The sequence below is a fragment of the Siniperca chuatsi genome, linkage group LG17 (genome assembly GCF_020085105.1).
Source record: "Siniperca chuatsi isolate FFG_IHB_CAS linkage group LG17, ASM2008510v1, whole genome shotgun sequence".
Classification (NCBI taxonomy): domain Eukaryota; kingdom Metazoa; phylum Chordata; class Actinopteri; order Centrarchiformes; family Sinipercidae; genus Siniperca; species Siniperca chuatsi.
The window spans coordinates 2,630,760-2,657,605 of record NC_058058.1 but is presented as its reverse complement, the minus strand read 5'-3'; the positions used below and the strand labels follow the sequence as shown (position 1 = coordinate 2,657,605).

Genomic DNA, 26,846 nt, shown 5'->3' with positions numbered 1-26,846 from the left:
TACACATTTTGAATACTGTTTAACCTGTGAAAACTACCTGTGAAACGTTATCTCATCTTAGGGTTGAGACAACAAATTAATAACAGAAAGCTTGTGTTACAAACTGGAGGTGTGGAGTTTCAAAGATCTCAGCGTTTACCAGGCCAAGAGGCTCTAATGGAAGACACTATTGAGTTGCATTATGGGAAATGCAGGATTGTGTAAATGCAGCATTTTTGGAGAATTCTCTAATTTTAAGACGGCTGAAAAAGTTTTCCTTATCAAGGGAAGGTATGCGACTGTCCCGTTTTTTTTCCCTCCCCAAATGACTTTTTGTATTATCAGAATCTGATCCATTTGCCTCAATAACATTTGGAAGGATAAAATCAGGATTTTATGATCTTGTTCTGAAGCTTTAAACCTGACGATTGAATGACGAATGCTCTTATCGTCTGTGTTCAATACCATCATGCTCTGATTGGTTGTTTTGAGAGTGAGTCAGTTTTGAGTGTGTGTGTGTGTGTGTAAAACAGATAGAAACGGCAACATGCAATGACATTTGGAAAGTCTGGAAGAATTACAGTGGTGTGAAAAAGTGTTTGCCCCCTTCCTGATTTCTTATTTTTTTTGCATGTTTGTCACACTTAAATGTTTCAGATCATCATCAAACAAATTGAAATATTTGTCAAAGATAACACAAGTAAACACAAAATGCAGTTTTTAAATGAAGGTTGTTATTAAGGGAAAACAAAATCCAAACCTACATGGCCCTGTGTGAAAAGGTGATTGCCCCCTAAACCTAATAACTGGTTGCTCCACCCTTAACAGCAACAACTGCAATCAAGCGTTTGCAATAACTTGAAATGAGTCTTTTACAGCGCTGTGGAGGAATTTTGGCCCACTCATCTATGCAGAATTGTTGTAATTCAGGGTTTTCGAGCATGAACTGCCTTTTTAAGGTCATGCCACAGCATCTCAACAGGATTCTGGTCAGGACTTTGACTAGGCCACTCCAAAGTCTTCATTTTGTTCTTCTTCAGCCATTCAGAGGTGGACTTACTGGTGTGTTTTGGATCATTGTCCTGCTGCAGAACCCAAGTTCGCTTCAGCTTGAGGTCACGAACAGATGGCCGGACATTCTCCTTCAGGAGTTTTTGGTAGACAGCAGAATTCATGGCTCCATTTATCACAGCAAGTCTTTCAGGTCCTGAAGCAGCAAAACAGCCCCAGACCATCACACTACCACCACCATATTTTACCGTTGGTATGATGTTCTTTTTCTGAAATGCGGTGTTACTTTTACGCCAGATGTAATGGGACACACACCTTCCAAAAAGTTCAACTTTTGTCTCGTCAGTCCACAGAGTATTTTCCCAAAAGTCTTGGGGATCATCACGATGTTTTCTGGCAAAAATGAGATGAGCCTTAATGTTGTTTTTGCTCAGAAGTGGTTTTTGTCTTGGAACTCTGCCATGCAGGCCATTTTTGCCCAGTCTCTTTCTTATGGTGGAGTCATGAACACTGACCTTAACTGAGGCAAGTGAGGCCTGCAGTTCTTTGGATGTTGTTGTGGGGTCTTTTGTGACCTCTTGGATGAGTCGGCGCTGTGCTCTTGGGGTAATTTTGGTTGGCCGGCCACTCCTGGGAAGATTCACCACTGTTCAATGTTTTCACCATTTGTGGATAATGGTTCTCATTGTGGTTCGCTGGAGTCCCAAAGCTTTAGAAATGGCTTTATAACCTTTTCCAGACTGATAGATCTCAATTACTTTCTTTCTCATTTGTTCCTGAATTTCTTTGGATCTTGGCATGACGTCTAGATTTTGAAGATCTTTAGATCTACTTCACTTTGTCAGGCAGGTCCTATTTAAGTGATTTCTTGACTTGAGAACAGGTGTGGCAATAATCAGGCCTGGGTGTGGCTAGAGAAATTTAACTCGGGTGTGATAAACCACAGTTAAGTTATGTTTTAATAGGAGGGGCAATCACGTTTTCACACAGGGCCATGTATGTTTGGATTTTGTTTTCCCTTAATGATAACAACCTTCATTTAAAAACTGCATTTTGTGTTTACTTTGACTAATATTTAAATTAGTTTGATCTGAAACATTTAAGTGTGACAAACATGCAATAAAAATAAGAAATCAGGAAGGGGGCAAACACTTTTTCACACCACTGTATATGATTGTTTTATCCCATTTTAAAGGTAAAATTAGACATTTTTTATGTGGATGTCCAGTCAGTGTTGATGGTAAATGTAGTCAATTGAAGCAATAAATTCCTCAGTGAGCTATATTGACAGAGACAGCGGAGTTGTACTCAGAGAGGAGCCCTGCTGGCAATGCCTACATGTACCAGGGTGCGTTGTGCATAACCTACTAATGCCCACACTCACCCAGTGGGCTTTCTAATAACAACAAAGCTAACAGAGTCTAGCTGCACTACTGTGAATATCACCACAATAACCACTTCTAAACCAAAAACTTCCCACCGCAGGCAGAAACTAGAAGTCCAAGCTGAAGTAGCCTGTAGTTCTTCCTCCAATGATGCCACTGTCTTTTGGGAAATTATTCACTTTGTTGCTGAGAGTTGGGTGAGAAGATCGACGCCACTCTCATGTTGGCCAAGAGGCTATTTTTCATCTGTAGTCCCTGGACAGATGTTACAAAGTCACCCTGAACATTTGTCTCATTTTTCTATTAACAAAAACTCATTATCAAAATAATTTGAAAGGTGCTATAATCACACAAAAAGTGGTTTAGATAACTGGTGAACATGAGGATTAAAATATTAAAACTAATAAAAATGTATGGAATAATTAACAGACAGTTGTTTTGTCACTTTCTGTGAGCGGAGCAATATCCATAACCATCACCAGAATTTGTTTTGTCTCTGTGTTGCCTCCTTTTGTTGCAGCAATGTTTTGCGTCATCGTTTAAATGTTTTTAGATAAAACAAATAATTCAAACACTCATTTCCCTTTTTTAATTGCATCAAAAATCGTTTCAGGAATTAATTTTTGAAGTTTGAAGTGGCTGTATTTTAAATCAAGTGTGAGCTGCTGATCACAAGATGTCTGCACGTAATTTAAAGGAATCTGGAACAAGCAGAGTTGAATTTTTAAAAACAGTGAATGATCGCTTCTGCTTCTCACTTACATTAAACACAGCAGTAAATAACATCTGAATTTAGTTTTTTTGCAGTGCAACAAGCTGTGTTGATTTTATTTACAGTGTGACGTGGCAGAGCTTTAATTCCAGAAACTTCTGAAACAAAGATGGTCTTCAGATCCACGAGGCCTCTGGGGAAATCTGAAGAGTCGTGACGACAGCAAAGAGGTCACGCGTAACACACATAAAACACACACACACCCGAGATACAAATACATATTTTATGTTCTTTTGTCTAAACCACAAACTCTGACCCTAAATGTCCTCTGGGTCAGTTAAACTGGAACTAACTGCAGCTTTGGGCAGTGAACGTTTTGATGTTGAGTCATCTGCCTGCTCCAAAAAAAGATCCACAAAAGGAAAAAATAACCCAAATCACCAACCACTGCAGTCTGCTGTAAATTTAAACACCTGATTTCAGTCAAAACTGTTTCTAAAGCTTTTTAAATGTTAACCCCCTAGCGCGCCCACTGTTTAAGTGAAGCTTGTAAACGAACCGATTGGTCTATCTCTCTAACACAATTCACACGACCACTGGAGGTCAATATCAGATAAATTATAAAAAATAAGTTGTTTTAAGTGTTTGAACAAATGACTTAAATCTGATGTTTTTCTGGTGACGACGCTCTCGTGTTTGTTTTGTGTCTCAAAAACTGCGTAACAGATTTTAGTAAAATTTGATGGAAAGGAGAAGTAGCTCATTGTGGTCACTGGGTACCTGGCAACAGAGACTCAGGAGGTAGAGCGGGTCGTCAACTAATCACATGGTTGTCGGTTCGATCCCCACCGTCAGTGTGTTTGAATGAGCGGCAAATTGTAAAGCACTTTAGATCAAAGCACCATATAAATGCATCCATTAACCATTCATTGGCCAGGGAAGAACTGATTAGGTTTTGTTGTCAATAGTGCCATCATGCAGACATTTGATTTACTTATTTGTCTCATAAAACCTGAGCCATAAGACATAAAAGGGAAAATAAGTTTCATTTTAATAAAAATATTTTGCTAACAATCTCTCTCAACACACCACCTACAAAAGTTGTCCAATCTTCACCAAACCAGGTTCATAGTTTATTTCTATATTTTCTTTTCCTATATTCCATAACAAGTTTCTGTAATTGGTATAGTTTAGATGACAGGTGGATATAATTTCTGTGATCCTGCAATGTCATTTCACTTACGTGGCATCCTGATAGATTTAACTGGTTAAAACTCTGCAGTCATGAGTTAAACTCATTGAAAAACACCTTGGTGGAGGCGTGAGTGCTCTCTAGTTATCAGTAACTTTGGTGCAAAATTCAGAAAAAGCATTGAGTTTGGCAGTTTGCACTGACCGGAGTTGTTACTGACATCACATGAGGCTTCCACAGTAATAACGCTGCAGATACTGATCCAATAGATGTGTTTTTTTTTTAGTCTCTTTGAGCTCTTGTTGATAGTATCGATGGAAAGATTTCTCTGTTTGAATGCTGCCTTCTGGTCATGTTTGTAAATGTCAGAGTGCACATGAGCGAGTGAAGGTAAAGGTGTAAACAGGAGGTGGAACATTGATTTCTTCTTCACCTCATAAACTCTTACTTCTAAAATAGTAATTCCCAGTGAACACAAGTAACACACTCTCCAGGGTGAAAAAACGAGTAATTTAATAACTTACTTTTCTCATCGACTCACCAGTTTAATAATGAACCTGTAATGTTGTGTATTTTCCTAATAACATGCCCGACACTGGGATCGATCCTGTCTGAGGACAGAATGGCTTCACATACAGTGGGAGCGGATGGTGTAACACAGCAGACTCTACAGAGCTCTTTTCAGCCGAAACCTTCGAAGAACAACTCGGTCAGTGAAATTAGACGTCAGGAGGGAGAAAAGCATCAGGCGAGTGTTTTTTGATAAAGTAGTTTTGGCGAGACATTAGTCCTGTTGTATTTTTGGACGGTGCCCTATATTTCCTCTTGTTGCGCTGCTGGTTTCCAGGTGTGGAGTTTTATCCCCGTAAGCCTGAGATTGTTGTATTAGCTCTCATTCACCAGAACCTGAGAGAGTCTATCATTTTCATCTTTGATGACGAAGATCAATTTGGGAAACATGAATGTTCTCACAGCTGTATTTCCGCTGTTCCTGGAAACTTTATTAGAAAGTTGATGTTACTAATCGCTCTTCTGGCGTCCTGGCTCCAGGCCCCTGAATTAATGACCTTTTAACCCACGTTAAGAACAAAATGTGCGTTTCCTTAAGCATTAACATTAGAGCTAGACTGAAGAATCAGATATAATAGCCGATATGAGCTTATTGCAGATATATCGCTGTGTATGTCGGCCAATAAGTAACAAGAAGTTGCAGGACAGAAATGCCAACCTAAGTTTGAGGTATTTTAGAAACAGCGTCACCAGAGTTTGTCCACTAGAGAGCGCTGATGAGTTGTTTACACTGTAACATGTTGTGCTCAGTGTGTATCTGGGTCACAAAGTTAAAAAAAAAGACACATTTTATGGAGCCGTAAAACGATTGTGCGTTTTTAATTTGTCAGCTGAAATATCGTTATCAGATGAAAATCGATAAATAAATTTCGATATCAGCGTCTCTTTAAAAAAATCCAGTGTCTGTTGGGTTATGATTTATGTTGCGGTTTTTGATGATAGTGATCAATTCGATCAACTGGCATTGTTGAACGAATTAATGCTAAAGCCTTTTGTAATTATTTTCAATGGTGTTGTGCAAAAAAAGGCTACTCAATGAATAAATTAGGGAATGTCGCATGTAAACAACACACATGACGTTTATCAATCCACCCGACTCGTTCCAATATGGCGCCACTGTTTCATAAATCTGGTGTAGAGATGTTCTTGTATCTCCGATCAATAACGTGGATCTGGACCTTTCACTCTCATGGTATTGTAATTTAGTTTAATGTATCAAGGTTTTTAGAAACTTCTCCTGCCACCTCAATACAGTGGATGCTCAAAGCTTTGAGCTTCAAACTTTATTTTATTCACCTCCATTGTTCCGGGGAGGAGCCAGACATCTCACGGATATCTCAAAAGGGAAATAAAACAGGCAAAAAAAAGTAAATAAACTTTCTGCAAGGCTGGATTTAGGTAAGGCTTTAGCTAAGTGGGAAATGTGCACGTGTGGCTGTGGCTTAGTGATGGAGCGGGTCGTCCACCAATCGGACGGTCGGCGGTTCGATCCCTGCTTCCCCCAGCTCGAATTGTCCTTGCAAGACACTGAACCCCAAATTGCTCCTTAGGGCTGTACCTTCGGTGTGTGAGACGGAGTTAGTTTCTTTGAACTGATGAGCAGCTGGCACCTGCCATCAGTGTATGAATGTGTGTGATTGGGGTGAATGCAGTGGGAAGCGCTTTGAGTAGTCGGAAGACTAGAAAGGCTTTTACCATTTACCATTTTTTTGTGATTTAGGTGAACTGACACACTACTGCGTGATCCTACACACTGGACCTTTTAACTAAAGACACAATGCTTTTTAAAAAACGTTTAAACTTTCTCAACTGAAAGGTTTTGAAAAGTATAATATGAACTCATGAATTACAAATTTTGGAATAATTTTCCTGTCATTCAGTGCCTGATACACGTGACAGCATATTTTGTAGCCCAAGTGTCAAGTCACTGTGATATTGTCATTGTGTATTCAGATGCAATGAATAATCTTTATTTACAGACTGCTGGCCTACGGTTGATTATATATTACAAAATCACCATCGGCATACTAAAACAAGACTGATACAAGTTAGACATTCTCAAACTGTGAACGGAAGAAACCCCTGTTTTTATATATTTGATTTAGAGGCGGCAGTTTTGATTGTGTCTCCTCATCTTATGGTGTTTGACACTTTATCCACACTGATATTTTAATGTGTTTTCTATCATCTGTGTGTCTGTTTGCCGTCTCGCTGCTGTAAGCTGCAATGTTTGATTAATCTAAAGCAATGGGACACAATCGGGCCTCGTAGCTGAAGCAGATCAGCACCTTGTCAAAAACTCAGACATCGTGTTTCTGCGCCCCTCCAGGTGAGAAGGTTTTGTTTTGCAGTTGAGCACCAACCGATGCTTCAAAATAATCTCCGTCGAGCTGAAGCATCCTCCAGTTCACCGGCGTAAAAGAAAAAGCTTTTTGAAGAGCTTGAATCTGATCCTTTATATGCTGATGGTAAATGTGTGGTTGTATTTTAAGTGCCAGCATCCAAAAGAGAGAAAATGTCTGAGAATAATTACTCAGTGGCTGAACTCGAGGTCACAGGTTCAAGTTTCTTTTCAAATTCCTGATGTAAGTGTGTTTTCAAAGCTTACATGTAGTGGAAACATTGAAAAGCTTTAAGAGAAGAATGTTGAGGCTGTGCAAAGCATTAGCTCAGTGCAGAATGCTGCTGCACTGAGTTGTGACGTTTTTGGATTTGACACACCGCTTTTGACAATCGAGAGACGGCATGGAAAGGGAAAACCTGAAAAAGCTCTCGCACATGAAGACTGAATGCCTCTCAATCAGCAAAGCAGATAGGTTTAGAGGTGATGAGATCAAGCCACATCTCTACTTCTAAAAGGCTGTTTGAAAGCCAACAACAGCGTAAAGACTAAAAAACCGCCGCAGACGTGTTAAAACACTTGCAGCTCAATCAGCTGATAAGACGAAGGCTGTCGGTTTGAGTCCCATTTACAGCCTCAAACTCTGAGGACGCTGTAAAACAAACAGCTGGAACAAAGACGGGAAAGCTAGAACACAACGTCTTCTGTATGTCTAAAAAATATAATTTATTCTCCTTTACTCCAAAATTCACATTTTTGATTGTTTTCAAAAAACATAACAATGGCACTAATTTGTGACCCTAAAAATACTACGGAGGCAACCATTTTTTGTTAGCAGGTGCTATCAAAATAAAGTGTGTGATGAAGTATGATTTTAAAAACCTTTTTACAGTGGCAATACAGCTGAAATTCCCAGAATATGTTGGGTCACAGACTGTGGTGTAACCTCCACCTTTCTGGATGGTGGTTCATGGTCTCACTGGTACCTGAAACAACCACAGACAACACAATCCCAATGCGGCCCCTTGCATTATGTTGACACGCTGCTGCTTTTGGCTAAATCGTTGTGAAGATTGTCTCCCCAGACTTCATTAACATCTCTGAAATGTTTGTTTCCTCAGCAGATCAAGAACCTGTGTGTGTATGTGTGTGTGTGTGTGCGCGCACCATGCATGCATGCATCCGGCCTGGGAACCCCTCAGGATCCATCGGGAGGAGCTGATGCTGAGAAGAAGAAGGACTTCTTGGCCTGCTGCCATTATGATCTGGACCGTGGTAAGCGGAGGGAGATGGATGGGTGGATGCAGAAAGAGATGTAGTCACATTACAAGTTTCCAATAGTTAGAGGCAACACATCAAGCTATTCATCAAACAAAACCTGACAAAAAGTGGAAATTTACAACAACCAGTGTGCAGACTACCTCTCTTTTGACATCGTTTTTGTCCTTCACCTGCACCCACCTGGTGTCAAATGGATGTGATGTGCCAGGGAAGTGCATGTTATTTGAGTAGAAACTGTCTGACTGCCAGTCAAGGTCAGTACTTTAACAAGAACGAAATAGACAATCACATTTTTTTTTTTTTTTTACCAAAATCTGTAGTTTTCTTTCTTTTTCGAGTGTCTGCAGCATTTTCATGTTTTTGTTAAACTCCACCAGCAGCTCACCTGATTCAGCTGTAATGCAGTATTGATCAGATCATTGTCTGGACATGTCAACATGGATCAAAGCTGTGATGAAGACCCAGGGTTAGTCTGCTGCATATCGATCGCTGAACCTGTTAGTGAAGATGTTTTATGATTCCTGAGTGTGAGCTTGTTTCAGTTTAAATCCTTCAGTGTGTAACAGATTGTGTTGTGTTTCAGTATTTTGATCAGCTGTCACCTTTAAAAAAAAAGCTGTGATTGAGAATATATGTTTGTTTGAAATCACAATCAAACAGTCCGTCGTCGATAAAGAATATCAGAAAGTAAAGCTTTAACTCACAAAACTGACAATTTGATCTTTAATTTAGTCTCTTTAGTATCACAGCTGTGTTTAGGAGCTCATAGTAACCTGCGTTTAATGAATCTCCTCTAATGTGTGTGTGTTTTCTATTAGCTGTGCTGGTGTATTTACCCCGCGCATTAAATAACCCACCACAGTAATAACATTTTGTCCCCTGTCAGGGATCAAGCTCGTGAGGAGCGCTGCTGATGGTGCAACCGACCGTTTATCCTGCTGAGCGTTCAGAAGCTGTGCGGCTGCCCCTCTTCTTCTGTGGTAAGACTAATAAAGTAGAACATCTTACATGGGTGGGGTTTTCATTTCTTGATGTGTCCCAGGTGTCTGTTTTCCTCTCTGAAGCTTTCTCCGTTTATTGTTTTAAACATGCGTATCACCACGCAGAGTGCAAGAAGACGAACATCCAAACATTCTCCGCTTCTGTGTTGCTTTCATCAGCTGCTTCTTCATGTCGGTGCTCAGTGCATCAACACCGGAGAACGCAGTCGTTTTCAGAATTTATTTTCATTTTTAATTTGCATTTGGAGACTAATCTGCATTAAAACATACACACTGTCCAATGATTTTTTTTCCCCCACAAATTTTAGATTTATGGAAATAAAAGGGCTTTATATGAGGAAAAACTGTGCAACATTTCAAGAGTTATGACCGTTTAAAGGTAACGTGTTGCTGCAGCGCCACCTTCTTTATAAGAGCGATTCCATTCAGTTTGGCAGCATTACTTAGACATTTTATGTACACGTTTACAATTAAAAATGGTGGAAAATCCCTTTAGGTGGAAGTGGGCCGGACCTCTACTGATAGATTTCTTGGTTCAAGATAAATCTAAGGAAAATTAATTTTGGTTTTACGCCTCACAGTTCAAAATGTAATGTATTTTATTTATGGCCACATGGCGGCGCAACTGAAACAGGAGAGAAACTTCTTTTTTTTTTTTTTTTTTTAACGTACCTATTCCTTGGCCTATGACGTGACTCTTCTCCAAATGTTACGGAAATCTTTTTAAAACTTTTAGATATTCTGATATTTATCAAACAAACGGGACAAAAAAAAAACATAAAATGTCTGCTTATGTGGATTTAGGTTTTTGTACTTTAATATTATATTTATTAGCTTCCACTGCAGTGGTTGCTGATCATCTTCGGGTCCAAACAGCAAATAATTTGAGCCTGAAAGTTAATTCTTGAAACAGTGGTAAAAATCTTAACTCAAGATCCATTTACTAGCTTTTTTCCAGAGCTTTCAACCACATTTCACTGTTTTTATCAGCAGATGGAATCACTGTGCAGAACGAGACAATTACTCCATGACAACTCTGCAAACTCCATCCACGGACGAGGTGAAAAAGCTACAATGGACCTTGAGGTAACGTTGTTTTCTTACAGGAAATAAATGAATTCACAACGATTGGAAAAGAGCCGGTGTTTGTGGTGGTGACCTCACTCTGTAAAAAAAATATGATCAACACTGAAGAGCAGTGTGTTTCTCTCGCCGCCTCATCACATTCGTGAGCCGGATGTAGCTCACACACTTTTTATGTTTCAACATTTTTTTTCTTATGGGACAATAAAAGATTAATGAAATAAATGAATTCAAAATCAAAACTAAGATATAAAAAAAAAAATACATCAAGCCCATGCAGGTGTTAAACAGGAAGTTAGTTGCTGATTTGGCCGCTTATCAAGGCGGTCAGCAGTTGGAGCTGCAGCAGCAGCTGTGACTCTCAGCTCATGGAGATTAAGGTGCTTTTCAAACCCTGAGCGCCTGATTTGCCACACTTTGCGTAAAAAATCGCACTCCTCTGAGTCACAAGTCAGTCGAATCTGAACACGCAGACATAATGCGCACATATGTTTAGAGGGTTGGGAGCTGCTTGGATTTATGACCTCAGCGTTCCTAAAATCTTGGCTACAGTCCTGCTGGTTAGTTCTGATATTGTTTGCTAACTTATTTCAGTCTGACTGAGGCAGCCAATCTATTCATTTTCACACCAAATAAATCCAATCCCAAAAAATCTAAAGGAATAAAAGGAAGTAAGGAGTGATTAAACAATACAGTTGTATTCTTGTCAGAGTAGGAAAAAACCCTGCATTTCTCGCCTCCCATCAAATTGACGACAAATTGTGACCCAGTGTGAGAGAAAAGGTCCGAATCAGCACTGAGGAATCGGCCTGACCTCGAACCTGCTGCGTCAGTCATTTAAAACGGCATCACACAGCTTTTATAGCCGGTTTCCAGGAATAGACAGACACGTTTTTGTCAGTTCTGTTCTTGAGACAAATGTGGATTGATTTGAAAGTACAGTAAAGTGAACTGAGAAACATCATCTGACCTCTTCCTGTAGCTCCCTCGGCTCCTCCCCAGGTGAGCCGGGGGGGCGGGTAGGAGGGGGCGATATCCTGAGCGCTTCAAGGACATGCTATAATTTCCTTTGACAACATCTTAAATGGGTGATTTTTCGGCTGGTGCAGGGTGGGTGGGGGCGTTGAAGAAGGAGGACGACGAGGGGGGGGGGTTGATGTAACCGGGCTGAAATCACAGTCTTAACATCCCAATCTGTCAGAGTATCTGAAGACGAGACATCTGACAGGCTGCGGCGCTGCAGAGGGTGTCAGAAACACCAAAAAAAGAAAACATTTACACACACACGCACACACACACACACACACACTCTTACTCTGCCGTGTGCTGAACTTGCTGATTTTAGAGGTTTTACAGGATTATCTGTCCCATACTGCAGCAGTCACTTCTCTATATTTGGGGATTTGGTTAAATGTCTTCTGCTCTGATCAAATACTCTTTGAAAATACACTTCTTCTCTATAGTTTGTTTTATGTTGCTTGAAAAGAAGACTTCAGTCTGCCTCTGTTGGAGATCAGTGGCACAACTTATGTCCTGTAAAATCATTATAATACAGTTTTTGTCATTTGCTTTGCTTTTGCTTTTTTTTGGGGGGGGGGGTTTAATAGCGAATGCCAATCACACACTGAGTAACCAGAAAAATAGAAACACGTCCACAATGTAATGTTGTATAACATATAACATATATAACAGCCAGTTATTGTTGAGACGATTAATTTTAGTGTTGACTCCAGGGCTGCAACTAACAATTATTTTCATTATCAGTTTAATCTGACGATTACATTCTTGATTCACTGATTGGTCTCTAAAATCACAGTTCTCGAATGCACAAGGTGACGTCATCAAAAGTCCAAAATATTAAGTGTATTATCAGATAAGAAAAGAAGATATAGAACTTACTCATCCTGAGGGAAACCGCCGTGCAGCACTAGCAAAGTACAGAAGAGTACAAATATAAAGAAAGGTGCATAAGACACAAAAAAGCAGAAAATCTTTACAATTTAGAAGCGGGACTGTTTGGCATTTTTGCTTGAAAAATGAAGTAAACGTTTAATTATCTAAATAGCTGCAGATTATTTTTCTGTTTTTTAATTGTTTCAGTTCTACTTGAGTCAATTCTATGTTGCATTTCAAGGCTGTAATTTGTGATGTTGCTGTATTAGACTGCAATAGGTATGAACAAACTCATTTAAACACCTCGTAATATAATGTGGTGCAACAAACTGCAGCCTCCATTTAAAAAAAAAAAAAAAATGTATTTGTTTACAAATGTAGGTAGTTTTTGTCAATTATACTTCATAAAGACAGTGAGCCATGCTGTGATAGATAGAACAAATAGACAAAATCAAAGAAGAAGAAAATACGAAGCAATAAGCTAAATGGATGTTAACACATGACACACAAAGATGCTACAAAGACCCCTGACCCTGAAAAGACCCCGACCACACAGCGTTATAATAATCCAAGGAGCCTTTATTAAGGTAAAATACTACAAGGTTACTTTGACTTATTGCAGGACTGTTGTATTGGATTGCAGACTTTTCCATATTTATTTATTTATTTATTTATTTTTAACTCTGTTAGGAAAGTTTTTTTGGAGGCTGTTTGTGTGAATGCACCTGCACCTTTGTTCACGTTGTTTTCAGTACTTTGTTCAGAGCTGAAGTGTGTCCTTCAGATTATTTGGGTCTCGTTTTGGATGAAACAAGTTTTGGTGCGAGGATTCCAAATTGCCGACTTGCAGTCAGTGTCAAGAGGGAAAACCATTAACACCTGGATGGAAGTACGTAGAGTCTAGAGCAAAATGTTTCCTTTTTAATTGCCGTTCTTTTTAATTGTCAACCCGTTTTTAGTTGGGGGTTTGGGGATTTCGGGGGCCCCTGTTGGGCTGGGGGCCTTTTTTTTTGTCTGGTTCGTAATGCAGCCTTGCTCCTGACTCGAGCCGTGAAGTTGTCACATGAATCTCAGAATGAAATATTTTGAATAATATAGTTTTTGTTGACTAAAACTAGACATAAGGAAAAGGTGGAGCTAATTTTAACTACTTTATATACTGCTGGGGACTTAATCCATAATACATCAGTATCAGTAACAGCTGACTTATATTTTATATCAATAATCTGAATCTGCAAAGTATTTAGTAACTGAAGATGTCAAATAAATGTAGTGGAGTACAAAATACAATATTTCCCTCTGACATGTGGTGGAGTAGATGTAGAAAGTAGCATAAAATGGAAATACTCATGTAAGGTACAAGTACCTCAAAATTGTACTTAAGCAGGCTACTTGAGTAAATGTACGTAATTACTTTCACCGCTGTTTTTTTTGTGAGAATGTGTCTGTTTTTACACTTAGCAGACGCTAGCTGTAGCTAGCTAGCAACATACATGCTCTGACTGATCTTACTCCAGTTCTTCATTTTTCTCCAGACGACACTCCTTTTCTTCTTATTTCTGTTTGTTCGGGGGGGGCAATTGATTTTCAACGTGTCTTCGCCTCAGTTGAAGCTAAAAAAGGGCCAAAGTTAACACTGACTGCAGGACACATACAGCATCACTGACGGAAGTATACATTTTAGGCTTTGAAGCTCAGATGTGTTGTGATGTCCGTTGCTCACTTGTAGATCTGTGTTCAGTCTCTAAACAGTTAAAAATGGTGTCGACACTTCAGTGTGTGTGTGTGTGTGTGTGGAGTGTCTGTTTTTCCAGAACAGAATTTGGGCTGAAATTTTATTTTCAAAGTTGTCACTGATCAAAAGAATGCATTTTTATACACATCAGTAAAATCTGACGTATTGCCCCTTTTAAGCAGCAGACGGGTGTGTGTGTTTTGTCTTGGCGTGCCGAACCGCACCCATCTGCTGCCCTACCGAGGTTAAAACAAAACGCTAAGAACAGCATATAACATCACTGCACCGCCACACATCTGCAGGCAGATCTGCCTCCTAATGCAGGCTGCGCCGCGAGAATCACTCTCCAAACTCAAACTCGGAGACATTACACAGGGGAGTTTGCATCTTGCTCCGGCGACCCGTCGGCGCGCGGGGAATGTAAAGGAAAACACGTTAGTCTAGTTAGATGTGACAGACTCAAACAGCTGCGGCGTCTTTGATGAGGAGGAGTCAGGCGGTTTCTGTACGCCGCTTCATGGTGTTAATATAGGTTAATACGACACCAAAACATAAAGGTATACAGCCGAGAATAAACATGACAGCAAGAAAGGAGGGAAACGCTGACGCACTTGTCCAAACGTGGCCCGACAAGAGGAGCAGAGCTGACAGGAGCATGAACACACACTTATATACACACTCAAATACACATATATACACAATCAGCTATACACACACACTATATATATATGCACACTGAGAGCAGCGCTGAGAGAGAGAGAGAGAGTCTGTGTTGGTGTAACTGTCTGTTCCTGCGACAACACTTTCATTTCAGCTCTGACCCAAATAGACCCGCATGGCTGGCACTGTGTGTGTGTGTGTGTGTGTGTGAGAGAGAGAGAAGAGGTTTTACTCGATTTGTGAGGTCTAGCAGCTTGAGGAAATGTTTTATTTTTGGGGTCTGAGGTTAGAAACAAGATTTGTGTAAGATCAAGGTGAGGCGTCGAGGAACAAAATGCACTCACAGATGTAAATTCAGGGTCGAAATGTGTGTGCATCACTTAAAGGTGCACTACACACCAATTCCCCAGCCCGTGTACCTTTTTTATTAACAATTCTACTTTCCCAACGTTTCAAAAGTTTTGACCCTGTCGGATTTCAGTTCACGATTTGTATGGGATCTGTATTCAGGTGAGAGAGGCCACACTATACACACACACACATACACACAGCAGATGGTAAGTGCGATTCTGCACTGAGCCCGGTTCCTGAAAAATAGCACAGAGGTTTGAATACAGTCTTTGTGTACCCAAGACCTCAATAGCCTCGATACAATTGTGTAACGGACCTCCTTTCACAGAGACGGAGAGGCCGAACGAGAGACGGAGGGAGGGAGGGAGGAAGAGAGATGTGGCACAGAGGAGAAAACTGAAGAATAAGGGAGGGAGATCGCGTCAGAGACGAAGAGGGGAAAAAGTAGAAAGAAAATGAGAAAAAGGAAGAAAGGGAGGGACGGGATCAAAATTGAGGAAAGAGGGCGGATGGAGAGGTAGACAAAGAAGAGAGGATTTGGAGAAAACGAGTGCCTGTCGGGAGAAACAGAGAAAAAGTTAGGAAAAAGGGAAGAACATCATGGCCAAAAGTATGTGGACTCTGGAACATTACACCAACATGTGACTGCGACTCCATGTTCATTAATGTGATGCTCAAACAGCCTCCACTCTTCTAGTTTCAGTCTTTCCACCAGATGTTGAACCAGCTGCAGGGATTTGCTCCCATTCAGACACCAGAGGCTAGTGAGGTCCAACACTGATGATGGGTGATCAGGTCGGGCTCGCAGTTCATCCCAAAGGTGATGGATGGGTGATCAGGCCAGAGCTCTGCGCAGGCCAGTCAAGTTCTTCACACCAAACTGGGAAAACCATTTCTTTATGGAGCTGCTTTGTGCAACATTGTTATATTGAAACTGTTGACACAGTCGAAACAGTGGTGCTCAAACATTTTGCCTTACGACCCTCTGAAAATAAAGTCACGTCTACATCACAGGTTATTACCTTAGTGTGGACATACTGTAAGTTGTCAGCACTTCAACCAAAGACCAAACTCTTCAGATTGTTTAATTCAGGAGGCCTCAGGTGATGAAACTATCTAGTGTTTCACAAGAAACAAGACCAGCAGTCTGCAGCCATGCTAGCAGCTCTGTGAGGCTGTACTTAGAAAGATTGGTGCTTTGAGATAAATGCTAACAGCAGCATGTTAACATGCTCACAATGACGATGCTAACATGCTGATGTTTAGCAGATATAATGTTTACCATGTTCACCGTCTTAGTTTAGCATGTTAGCATGCGAATATTTGCTCATTAGCACTAAACACAAAGTACAGCTGAGGCTCATGGGAATGTCATCAGTTCTGCAGGTTTTTGGTCATAAACCAAAGTATTGGACAAATTAAAATGTTGACCTGATGATGGCGCTCAAGGAAAAGTTAAGAGGATCACCAAACATTAATGTCTGAACCAAAGACATTTCACTCAAAACCACAAATGTCAACCTGATGGTGTTAAAGTCGGGGTCCCCACAGTCATTTTTAGGGTTCATCCTCTGGGGAACGTGAAAGTCTGAACAAAATTTCATGCCAATCCAGCTAATAGTTTTTGAGATGCTTCAGTCTGGACCAAAGTTGTGGACCAACACTGCCATTTCTAGAGCCACACAGCTAGTGTGGCTTAAAAATATGTTACATTAAGATTTCCCTTCATTTGAACGAATGAGCCTTGTCCTAGCCTTGAAAAACAGCCAGAGACCAAGATAACTTGTGTCCACATACTTTTGGCAATATTCCATAAGAGGGGAACAAGACAACTGAGTCACAATGAACAGGCACACAAGCCAACACTCACTTTGACAGGAAAAGTCTGATTTAACTTCAAGTTCCTCAGAAAACTCCCAAAGTGTCAGTGCGCAGCATTTTTTAGCTGTAAAATTAGCAGATTGTTGTCTCACCTGAAAAGGTGTTGTGTAGCGTTTCAACACGTTTAAATCATTAACACGTTCAATTCGAAACACAGATGTCACAGTCAGGTTTTCCCCCAAATAATACAGCTGCAGAAAACACTTCAAGTACATTAAAGTCAGAGTAAAGCAGTTTATGGGAATACAGCCCTTGGTTTTCTGTTAGCGGCACATACAACAAAATTTGAAGTCATAGCTGATCTTTGTAACCTGTTGGATCGCTTTAAAAGAGGAAGACGACTGTTCTGCAAAGACAGCTAAAGATTTCAGTTTGTGCTGTGGAAGGAGTGAAAATCGGATGTTTGTACTCTTTAAGGAGGAAGTAACCGATGACTGTTAGATCGAAGTGAGCAATTTCCTCCCATTTACTCAATTATTTCAATGATGTATTGATTTTTAAACAAACGTGAGCGGTTTTCAGGGAAATTAGAAGCAAAGAAAACTAATTTGATCACTTTTCTGTGTTGGTAAAGTATGAAAATCTGTGTCGTGCCAGAGAAACAGCCAGTGAGCTGAGCTGAAATGAAAGGTTTGAGAATGAGGGCAGACTGAGAGAGAGAGAGAGATCAGGTTATAAGGAGGGAGGGAAGAGTGGAGGGCGTGAAAGAGCAGGTGATGAAAAAGAGAGGGTAGACAGAGGATGGCGAGAGAACAAAACAGAGCAGAGGGAGAGACGAAGCGAGACGAGAAACAAAAAGAATACTAATAGATGAGAGGTGTGACTGAACACACACACACACACACACACACACAAACTGCTTGTGTGTGTTTCAGGGCTTTACGTGTCATCCTATATTCAGGTCGTGGACGCGTGTTAGTGTATACAGAGTGTGTGACAGGTCGTCATCGTCGTCGTCCTGCTTGCAGCGTCCTCGGCTGCAGGAATTAGACAGCGATCCGGTGGACGGTGAACAGAGACGACAGCTTCTACACTTTATGAATTTAGATGACAGACAGGAAGCACGCTTTGTCGCCGTTTCTGTTCAGTCACATCTACAGCTTACTACAACAAAGGCTATATTAAACAGTTATTTTCATTATCAATTATTTCAGGTATATTGCATAGTGAACCATGCAGTTATCCAAAACTAACCGACCAGGTAACGCCCAGATTCAGACCTCTGCTGTTCTTTGTTTTTGTGTTCTACTTGGCTAAAGCCGGGCTCAGGCTACACGAGTTTTAGGCCGATCTATCCCCGATTCACCCCTCCCGACAGTCAGGGGAGGAATCTGGTCCGGGACCGTGGTCAGTACAGATGTTCGGCCCAGGGGTTTACAGATCCAGTCTCAAACCTCCTGAAGTGCTCGCAGACTCATCGGGGCCGCCCCGATAATTTCAACAATGTTTGATATTTAGGAATTTAAAATCTGGATGATTACGTCAGTACTCTCCGAGCGGGACCGCAATAGCCAATGAGTTAAAATCTCACCTCCGGTTCTCGCTGAAGAATACACGACCCGTGCTGACCGCGTCTCCCCAACTACTTTCTCATCCAGACTCATGCCTTCTGCTTTTTCATCGTATATGCCACATCAGTCTCCATTTTGTTTTCTGCTTCCTCACGAGATCACGTGAGATCACGTGAGGTGGGGCATCGCTCCCTCTGGCACGATAATCTTAATAATATCCTGTAGTGTGTGATGTGCCATTATTTTCAAATCTTGTAGTGTGAGCATGTTAGAGATCAGAGAGAGCGTGCGTGTGATGCAGCCTGATTGGTATAGTAAGCTACTCAGAATTGCATTGTCTTGGTATCAGTAGGGTTATGTAGGGCCAATACAATACATCTCACAGAAGCCAATTCTCTTTTTCCTCTAATTATGTGCGTTTATGAATTCATAAAGCTGCAGGATAAGAGTGAAGAGTTGAACAGATGTGTCTTCACCTCCCGTTTGCGTCGCCTACAACAAAGTTGTCTATTCGCGCCCACTCACGTCTTTCCAGTTCCTTTGTATGCAGTCGCACTGCATCTAAAATCCACTTCACAGTCTGTCTGAACACACCTTTAAGCTTCAGCCAGCTGAGCATCAATCTGCAATATATTATAATATGTAATATATGTATATATTAGTTACACTATATTTGGGTGACACCTGAATTAATTCCAACAGATTGTTTATTAGTTCTCATTAATTTGAACGTAAAGAATGAACAAAATGCAGTATGAAATCAACAGAAATCTGACTTAAATGAGGTAATTCCTGATACTGTCACTCATGAACCAACATTTGGTCCTAAAGACAAACCTGCCTGATGCATTGCTGACAGCTTGTTCACTGATGTTCCAGGTGTCTTCCAGCACTAAAAGACTAGTTTACTTGGGACTATTCATTCATATCTTGCACTGCACTGTTATTTTTATTGTTTGATTTGTCTTGTTCTATTTTAGCCTATTTTTTAATCTTACTCTTTTTACAATCCTATGTCTTTTTTATATTGTTTGTTTTACATCTTGTCTAAATGCCTTTCTGTCCTTTGAACTGCCTTTCTGTTGAAAGGTGCAACACGAACAAACTTGCCTGAAGTTTTCTCAGAGCACATAGTTTGTTCACTCTGTCTTTGAATCAAGCAGCCGGTGACGAAGGTGTCAGTCTCAACACATTTCTATTTAAAGCGGGTGCAGAAGCAGCATATGTGGGGTCACCTGAGGACACCCAGCCGGCCGCTCGCTCGTGTTCAGAGATGGGGGTTTTTTTTTTTTTCTCAGCGGGGGATCAGAGTATGTTTGTGCGCTCATGTGTGGCTCTCCGCCTGCATTCACGCATACGTGTTCGCGTGGGTGGAGAGTGTGTGTTTACTGATGCACTGACCTGAAAGGCCGAGGTGGTGAGCGGATGGTTTTTAGAGCCTGTGGACAAACAGGAGTGACGGTGTGTGTGTGTGTGTGTATATATATATACATATATATAAGTTTCTTCTGACCAGGTGACTCACTGGCTCAGGAGTTAGTTTATTTATTTGTTGTATTGTTTTTCCAGGAGGGTCATATAGCCTCGGCGAGAGCGCACGTGCCGGTCGGGAGTGTGTTTGCCCGCTCAAACGTGAGCGCGTTGGACTGCATGAGCCGGTGTGTACATTCAGCTGACTGCCTGGTATCCTGGGAAGACCCGTCACGCAGGCCGGGTTTCCACCACATCACACACACGCAAACACACCTACTGTCCTTTCTACTGCGTTAGAGGAGATACGTAGATCAGTTCTGCAGGCTTGTGTGGGTTAGAAGCAGACTTTCCCTGCTTTTCATATATGAGGAGTCTTCACTTTGACCTTTAGCTGTGGCTCTGTTTACACTGCAGCTGAAGGTTTTCCCAGATCTTTTAACTTCCTCTGAACAGAACTGCACAGAGTGAATCCTGTTTTTTAAACACGCAGGTGCATATGAACGAAATAGCTCCAGGATATACTAATACAATGGTAGTGGTGATAGACGTATTTTGACAAAACACAGGCCTTACACGAGCGATTGTCAGTGGGAGGAGCTAAATGTTAATCTGTGTTGGTAAGATAAACATCCAGCAGATTCAGCAGTTAACATGGAACTGCAATTAAGCACATCCCATTTATAAATACAGCCGAGACACAAACAGAAGTAGTTAAATGAGCCAATAAAACTTCAATTATCTCTTCAATTATCTTGTGTTGCCATGACAACGGGAGATAACAACGGAGAGAGAGAGAGAGTGAAATAACCAATTTGATTGGTATTTGTGAGACTCTGACTGTAACCAGAATGAGTCAGGAGGCCAAGTATGAAAAGTGACATCTTCAGTTACCGACTGAGTGTTTGACTGACTGTTTCAGTTTGTGCTTCTGGTATTTGGGGATTCAGTGAAGAGCTCTTCAGCTGTTGCATCGTTTCCACCGCTTTTGTCCATCAGTGGTGATGATGGTATAAGAAGCTCCAAACAACAGAGAGAGACTTGTGAACATGTCTGAACATCGGCTCGCTCTAACACACGGGTCATCTTGCACCAAAATCTGTGACACTCGCACGTTCCCTAAAATAACAATATCCAACGAGTAACCCTTTAACGGGTTTTATATGATGTGATTAATTCCTTTATTGATGGTTAATAAATCATTTATTGATGCTTTATAGATCAGTTATAAGAACGTTTGTGTTGCCAGGTTGTGGAAAATCCTTGCTTCCTCGTTTTAGCTAGCTTAGCCTTTTATCTTCAAATCCAGATTTAACACAACGCCTATAAAGCTAACTATAAGCTAACTAACTGTAAAGCATTAGATTTATTAACTATTGATAGAACTATTACAGCCTATAAATCCTTTGCAAAGGCTGCCTTATAATTATTAATTTTAAGATTTTATGCCCTCAGCTACAGAAACAGGAAGCTTTAATGCTCTGAACAGAAAAGCTTTCGTTGGTGAGACTGAAGTCCATTTTATATTTTATTGCTCATTATAAGATTAGTTCATTCTTTTTAGAGCTGAAGCAAATTAGCTGATGAATCAACTTGCTGACTGACAGAAAATTTGAAGGCAACTACTTTGATAACCGTTCAATCGTTGCAGTAATTTTTCAGATTTCAGCTCGTCGTGTGAAGGTTTTCTGCTTTCCTTGACAGTTTGATTGTAAGCTGAAGCTGAAGACGCCACGCTGGACTATATAATGTGCATTTTCCACTATTATCTGACATTTCATAGACAAAAAATCAATCAAGAAAATAATCAGCAGATTAACTGATAATGAAAATGATCGTTATTTGCAGCATTAATACTTTGTGCTTCACATCTAATGACTTGTTTTGGTTGGATGATTATAAAAGTTGTGTGTTAGGAAAGAACGTTGACAGTGTTATGGTTTGCAGTGGTGGAATGTAACTAAGTACATTTACTCAAGTACTGTACTGAAGTACAATACAAGCACCTCAATATTGTACTTGAGTTTCCATTTTATGTAACCTGTTGGAAGCCAGTATTGTACTTTTTACTCCGCACTTATTTGACATTAGTTTCAAGTTACTTTTCAGATGATCTATTAGTTGATTTTATATTTTGTGTTAATAATGATGTAATATTATGGATTAAGATACCCAACAGTATATAAAGTAGTCACAATTAGCTCCATCATTACCAGCTGCAACATTAGTGATGCTTACACATTAATGCGTCATTGATTACAATCAGAATAATTTACTGCCAAGCAGGTTTTCACACACGAGGAATTTGCCCTTGGTCAAAAGTCAAGAATCATAAATATAAAAGAAATGTACAATCACAAAATGTGAAAAATGTTTTTAAACTGAAAAGAGCTACATGCAAATGTTCACAGTATAAAGAATATGTGCAAAGATAAGTATAAAACAATTATAATCCAGTGATATAATACATATTATTCTAAAACGGGCCATTCTGCATAATGAGTACTTTTTTTGTTACTCTAAATATATTTTGATGCTAGTACTTTTATTAAGATTTTGAATGCAGGACTTTTACACTGTGGTACTTTTACCCAAGAAGTAAAAGATCAGAGTAACGTGTCATTCGGTTTCCAGGACGCCCTACAAATGTCTTGGTTTCGCACTGTAACGTTACATGTAAGAAGTTGTGGTCTTGTGTGTGCATGACACAGACTGCTGCTGCTGTTACTGCTGCCACACAAGCGATCAGATCGAAGTTTAAACATTATATATGTGCGGGGATTTGATCAGGAAGCTCGTCCGTGTGAACGCAGCCCGTCGGGGGTCTTGTGAGGATGCGGCAGTCCAGCCAACCGATCTGTCAGGGCTGAGGCATCTGAGACAGGCGGCCATTAGTTCATTTAGGGAGGGGGTTATTGATTGACACGGCAAATGTTCTCATGTTAAAGGGATTATCATAGAACAGAGGAGGGGAAGCACCACAGACTGACATTTCATCTACTCACAGAGCAGCCTGCAGGGACTACATCTCACAGCGGCGGGACACGAACCATTCCCACTGATGTAAAGAATGAAGAGAGGAATATATATAATATATATACATCTCCTCCTGAAATGACATTCAGTGTTAAAGTCGAAAGGTCGCGGCCCTCAGTCACCACATAAATCAAGCATGTAAACTTCAAGGGAGGAGAAAACACAAAGCTGCAGTGACGTGGCTGTGAGCCGACAGCGGTGAATTATTTATTCTCATGTTGGAGGGATTATCAGCAAACGGGGGAGGAGGAGAGCTGGAGCACTCTGACAGTTAATAGAAAGCTGGAGAGTCGTATTGTGGAGCGACGGAGGAGAGAAATGCTCTTGTTTGCACCGTTTTCTCCCTTTTTTTCCAACTGAATAGATATAATGAGAGGTGTGATGACTGTTAGCAGGTTGCCAGCCAGCGTGTTAGCGTGAATAATGACATCTCTCTTTTTATCTGAAATCATATCCACCTTTTGGGGAGAATAGACTGATATCTTAAAATTAAAGGGTTTTTTTTTTGTTTTTTTTAAGGGACAGCTGCCAAGTGGAGTCCTTGGTTGACCAAACGATCAGGAAGTGTTTTGGAAAAGGTTCATAAAGAGTTAAATCTGACATAATAAAGCACATTAGATCCCACATAGAAGAAGTTCCTCATGCATCAGTGTTCACCTCAGACATGCAATACGACTTGATGTATCACATTTACAGACGGCAGCGGAGGGAGATTTCATTACACAGGGAGGTCGACGGGTCACGGTCAGCAGTACAGACAGCGATCGCTGCTGAAGTGAAGTTACACAGGCAGTGACTGCAACACACGTCAGCTACAGGCCAGAGTTTAAAAACCATTTAAAAATCGAATGTAATCCTGCAGAGACATTTAGTTTGTCTGCGGTACTCCACGAGGAGTTTTAGCTGTACTTTCTCTACGATAATATTCCTGCAAAAACGTATTTCTAAAATGTATCGTTTGTATTTTTGACGTTCAGAAAGCTGCAGCGCACAGATGCCGTCTGTCAACATATTTTGACACCTTTTGGTCAGACTTTCATTAAATTTGCTGTTGATAGTCATGCTCCACAGATGACGAATCCTAATCATGTTTACTGCCTCCCGTCCTTTCCGTCTGGCTAGAGATCTGCTCACTGACTACTGTTTGGAAAAACCACAGAGCCAATCGGAGCTTTGTAGGCAGGATTAAGAAAGAGACATCATCTTCCTGCATCAGAGCCAGAAAAAATGGCCACAAAAACACAGAAGTGTGGATGAGATGTTTGGGTAGTTTTAAGTCGACTTACAGAAATAACTCTTAAATCAGCATTTCTTCAGTCGACACAACAAAAGTTCGCCTCAGACACGTTTCTAAGTATGTAAAAAGCTCTGCTATGATTGATGAGGAGTCTGTTGTGCGACTAGCAGACTTATCAGAAGCGTAGTTAGCGTCTTTTGTTTGTTTGTTAGCCTGTAACTGGCAGTGGCTGACACAGCGTTAGTGGTTATGACACATACGTAATAACAATGTGAACACACTATAACATCTTAGCAGATATTACTGTAACGTTAGCAGATAGTGGAAGGAAGCTCCAGGGTCCGATTCACATCCAAAAACTGCACTAACCGCTAGCTCAGTGCAAACTCTCGCTCTGTACTGACGATTCCGCTCTGCGCTGAAGGTTTCAGGTTTCTTTGCTGGTCGCATGGCGATTGGCCTTCGAATTTGTGACGTCCCAAATCTAGCGTTTGAATCTCAGATTTTAGGAAAGTGTACAGACATTTCCCCCCTTCAGTAGAGGAAAGTGAAAACACCTCTGTGGTGACAAACTTTGCACAGATACAAGTCAGTAAAGTCGAGGTCTGACATTTTAGGTGACCTAAACATAAGAGAAACACATTTTTGAGTGGAGGGGTACTTTAAATAAACTGCTCGTAGCAACCGCTACTAAGAATTACTCAGATCTTCAACTTAAGTAAAAGTAACACCACCACAGTGTGCAAATACATAAGTCTTACCAGCAAAATGGCCCCTTTGAGTGTTAAAGATAATTTGAACACAGACGTTATCGTGCGCAACATGATGATAAAATCATTTTTCTGGGACTTCAGGGGCTCTCCTGTTAGTTTTGTTGGGGGAAATGTGCACCTCATTTTGCACCCTTTATTAAGTACATGATGACCTCATGTAACTCCCAGCAGAGCTTCATCCTAAGGAAGTCTAATGAACAACATGTCTGAAAGTACAATACATTTTTCCTAACTGTAGCGGAGTAGAAGTATAAAGTAGCATAAATTAATAAAGTACAAGTATCTCAAAATTGTACTTAAGTACAGTACTTGAGTAAATGTACTTAGTTACACTCCATCACTGCCGCTGTGTCACTCGCTGCTGATTGGTTAAACACAAATACCAAACTATAACGTTACATCTCTATGTATGTATGTATGTATGTCTGTATGTCTGTATGTCTGTCTGTATGTAAATCATATGTTTCCTTTTAATTCGATTTTTACACTGTTTCCAGCTTATTAGGTACACCAAGCTGAAACTCATGGCAACTAAATGTATATCTGGTACTCAATAATACCCAATTTTATGTTTTTTTTAAAAAAAAATTGTTTTTGTGTTTTCTAGTCATCTGTCAAGTTGCCATTTAGAACCACAAACAGTAAATTCTCATGAGTGTATGAAACCATAGAGACCTTTGTACTTAAATTTTCTTTGGCAACCTTTATAATATTCCTGTGGGAGCAACGTGTGTCTTTATGGTAGGTTTTTTTTTTTTTTTTTTGACTGAATTTAGATTTTCTTTAGAAGTTCCCTGTGTAGCCGGACAGTTTTGCTGTGACAGTTGCAGTTTCGGTCCATCTCTCTCTTGTTCATCATAATAGAAATGAATGAATGCATGAATAAACTGCCTGAACAGCTGCATAGAAAAAGCTATGCGTTGGTGCTGCAGTCGTGTTTGCGTGCAGCCAGTCATCCAGGCGTTTGGATATGTAGGCCGACGCAGCGAGCAGGCAGGGACCGCGGGCACAAGCTTCAGACGCATGGGAGGAGGGGGGGTAGGGGTGAGGAAGAGGGGGTGTGTGTGTGGAGGAGTATAGGAAGAGAGAAAGAGAAAGGAGGGTATAGGAAGAAGAGGAGGGTGGAAAGGGAGGGAGGGATGAGGTGAAGAGAGGAGAGTTGTCCTCAGAATGACCCACACCAGCACCAGACAGCATCGGCCTCCCTCCCTCCCTCTTTCAGTCTATATCTCTCTATGCTCGCTCGCTCTTTGCTGCGTAATCGGCTGAAAGGGGGGGGGGGGAAGAAAAGCAGGCCGGGACGCCTGCTCTCTTAAAAAATCCTCTCATACAAAGGTTCAGTACAAAGGTTCAGTAAGGAACCCGAGAGTTCAAATCCCCCAAATCAAAAAAACTTTGACCACAAAAAAGGAAACTATTAGATTTGTACAAAAAATAAAACTTTTTTTTTTTTATTTGACTTTTGAACATTTGACACTGTAAACGTTTTTATACTTTATTTCGATAGGTAAGCCAAAATTTGTTCTCCCATAGTATTTAGACAGGGTGATACATTTTGACAGCTGTTAACCGAAACGCACGCACTGATAGCTGTATGTGCGTTTCCGTTCACACATTTTAGCACATTTTCAATTTGCGCGTAAAAAAACGGCAGAAATACGAGAGTTGAAATATCGCAGCAAAGTGCGATGGAGACAGACTTAGTGAATAAACGATGACGTGCATGAAGAGCTGAAAACGTCAG

At 40.7% G+C, this 26,846-nt stretch overlaps 1 long non-coding RNA gene across 3 annotated transcripts in view; it reads left to right on the top strand.

Moving 5' to 3' along the window:
- The window catches only part of LOC122864242, a 36,430-nt gene that overhangs the window by 6,516 nt on the left and 3,068 nt on the right, over positions 1-26,846 (top strand). The window contains exons 3-6 of one of the 3 annotated variants that reach the window (XR_006375179.1): positions 8,312-8,465; positions 9,358-9,451; positions 10,463-10,558; positions 20,156-20,244. This is a non-coding gene — a long non-coding RNA (uncharacterized LOC122864242). The remainder of the gene's footprint in view (positions 1-8,311; positions 8,466-9,357; positions 9,452-10,462; positions 10,559-20,155; positions 20,245-26,846) is intronic. The other 2 variants (XR_006375181.1, XR_006375180.1) reach the window with 2 other exon arrangements.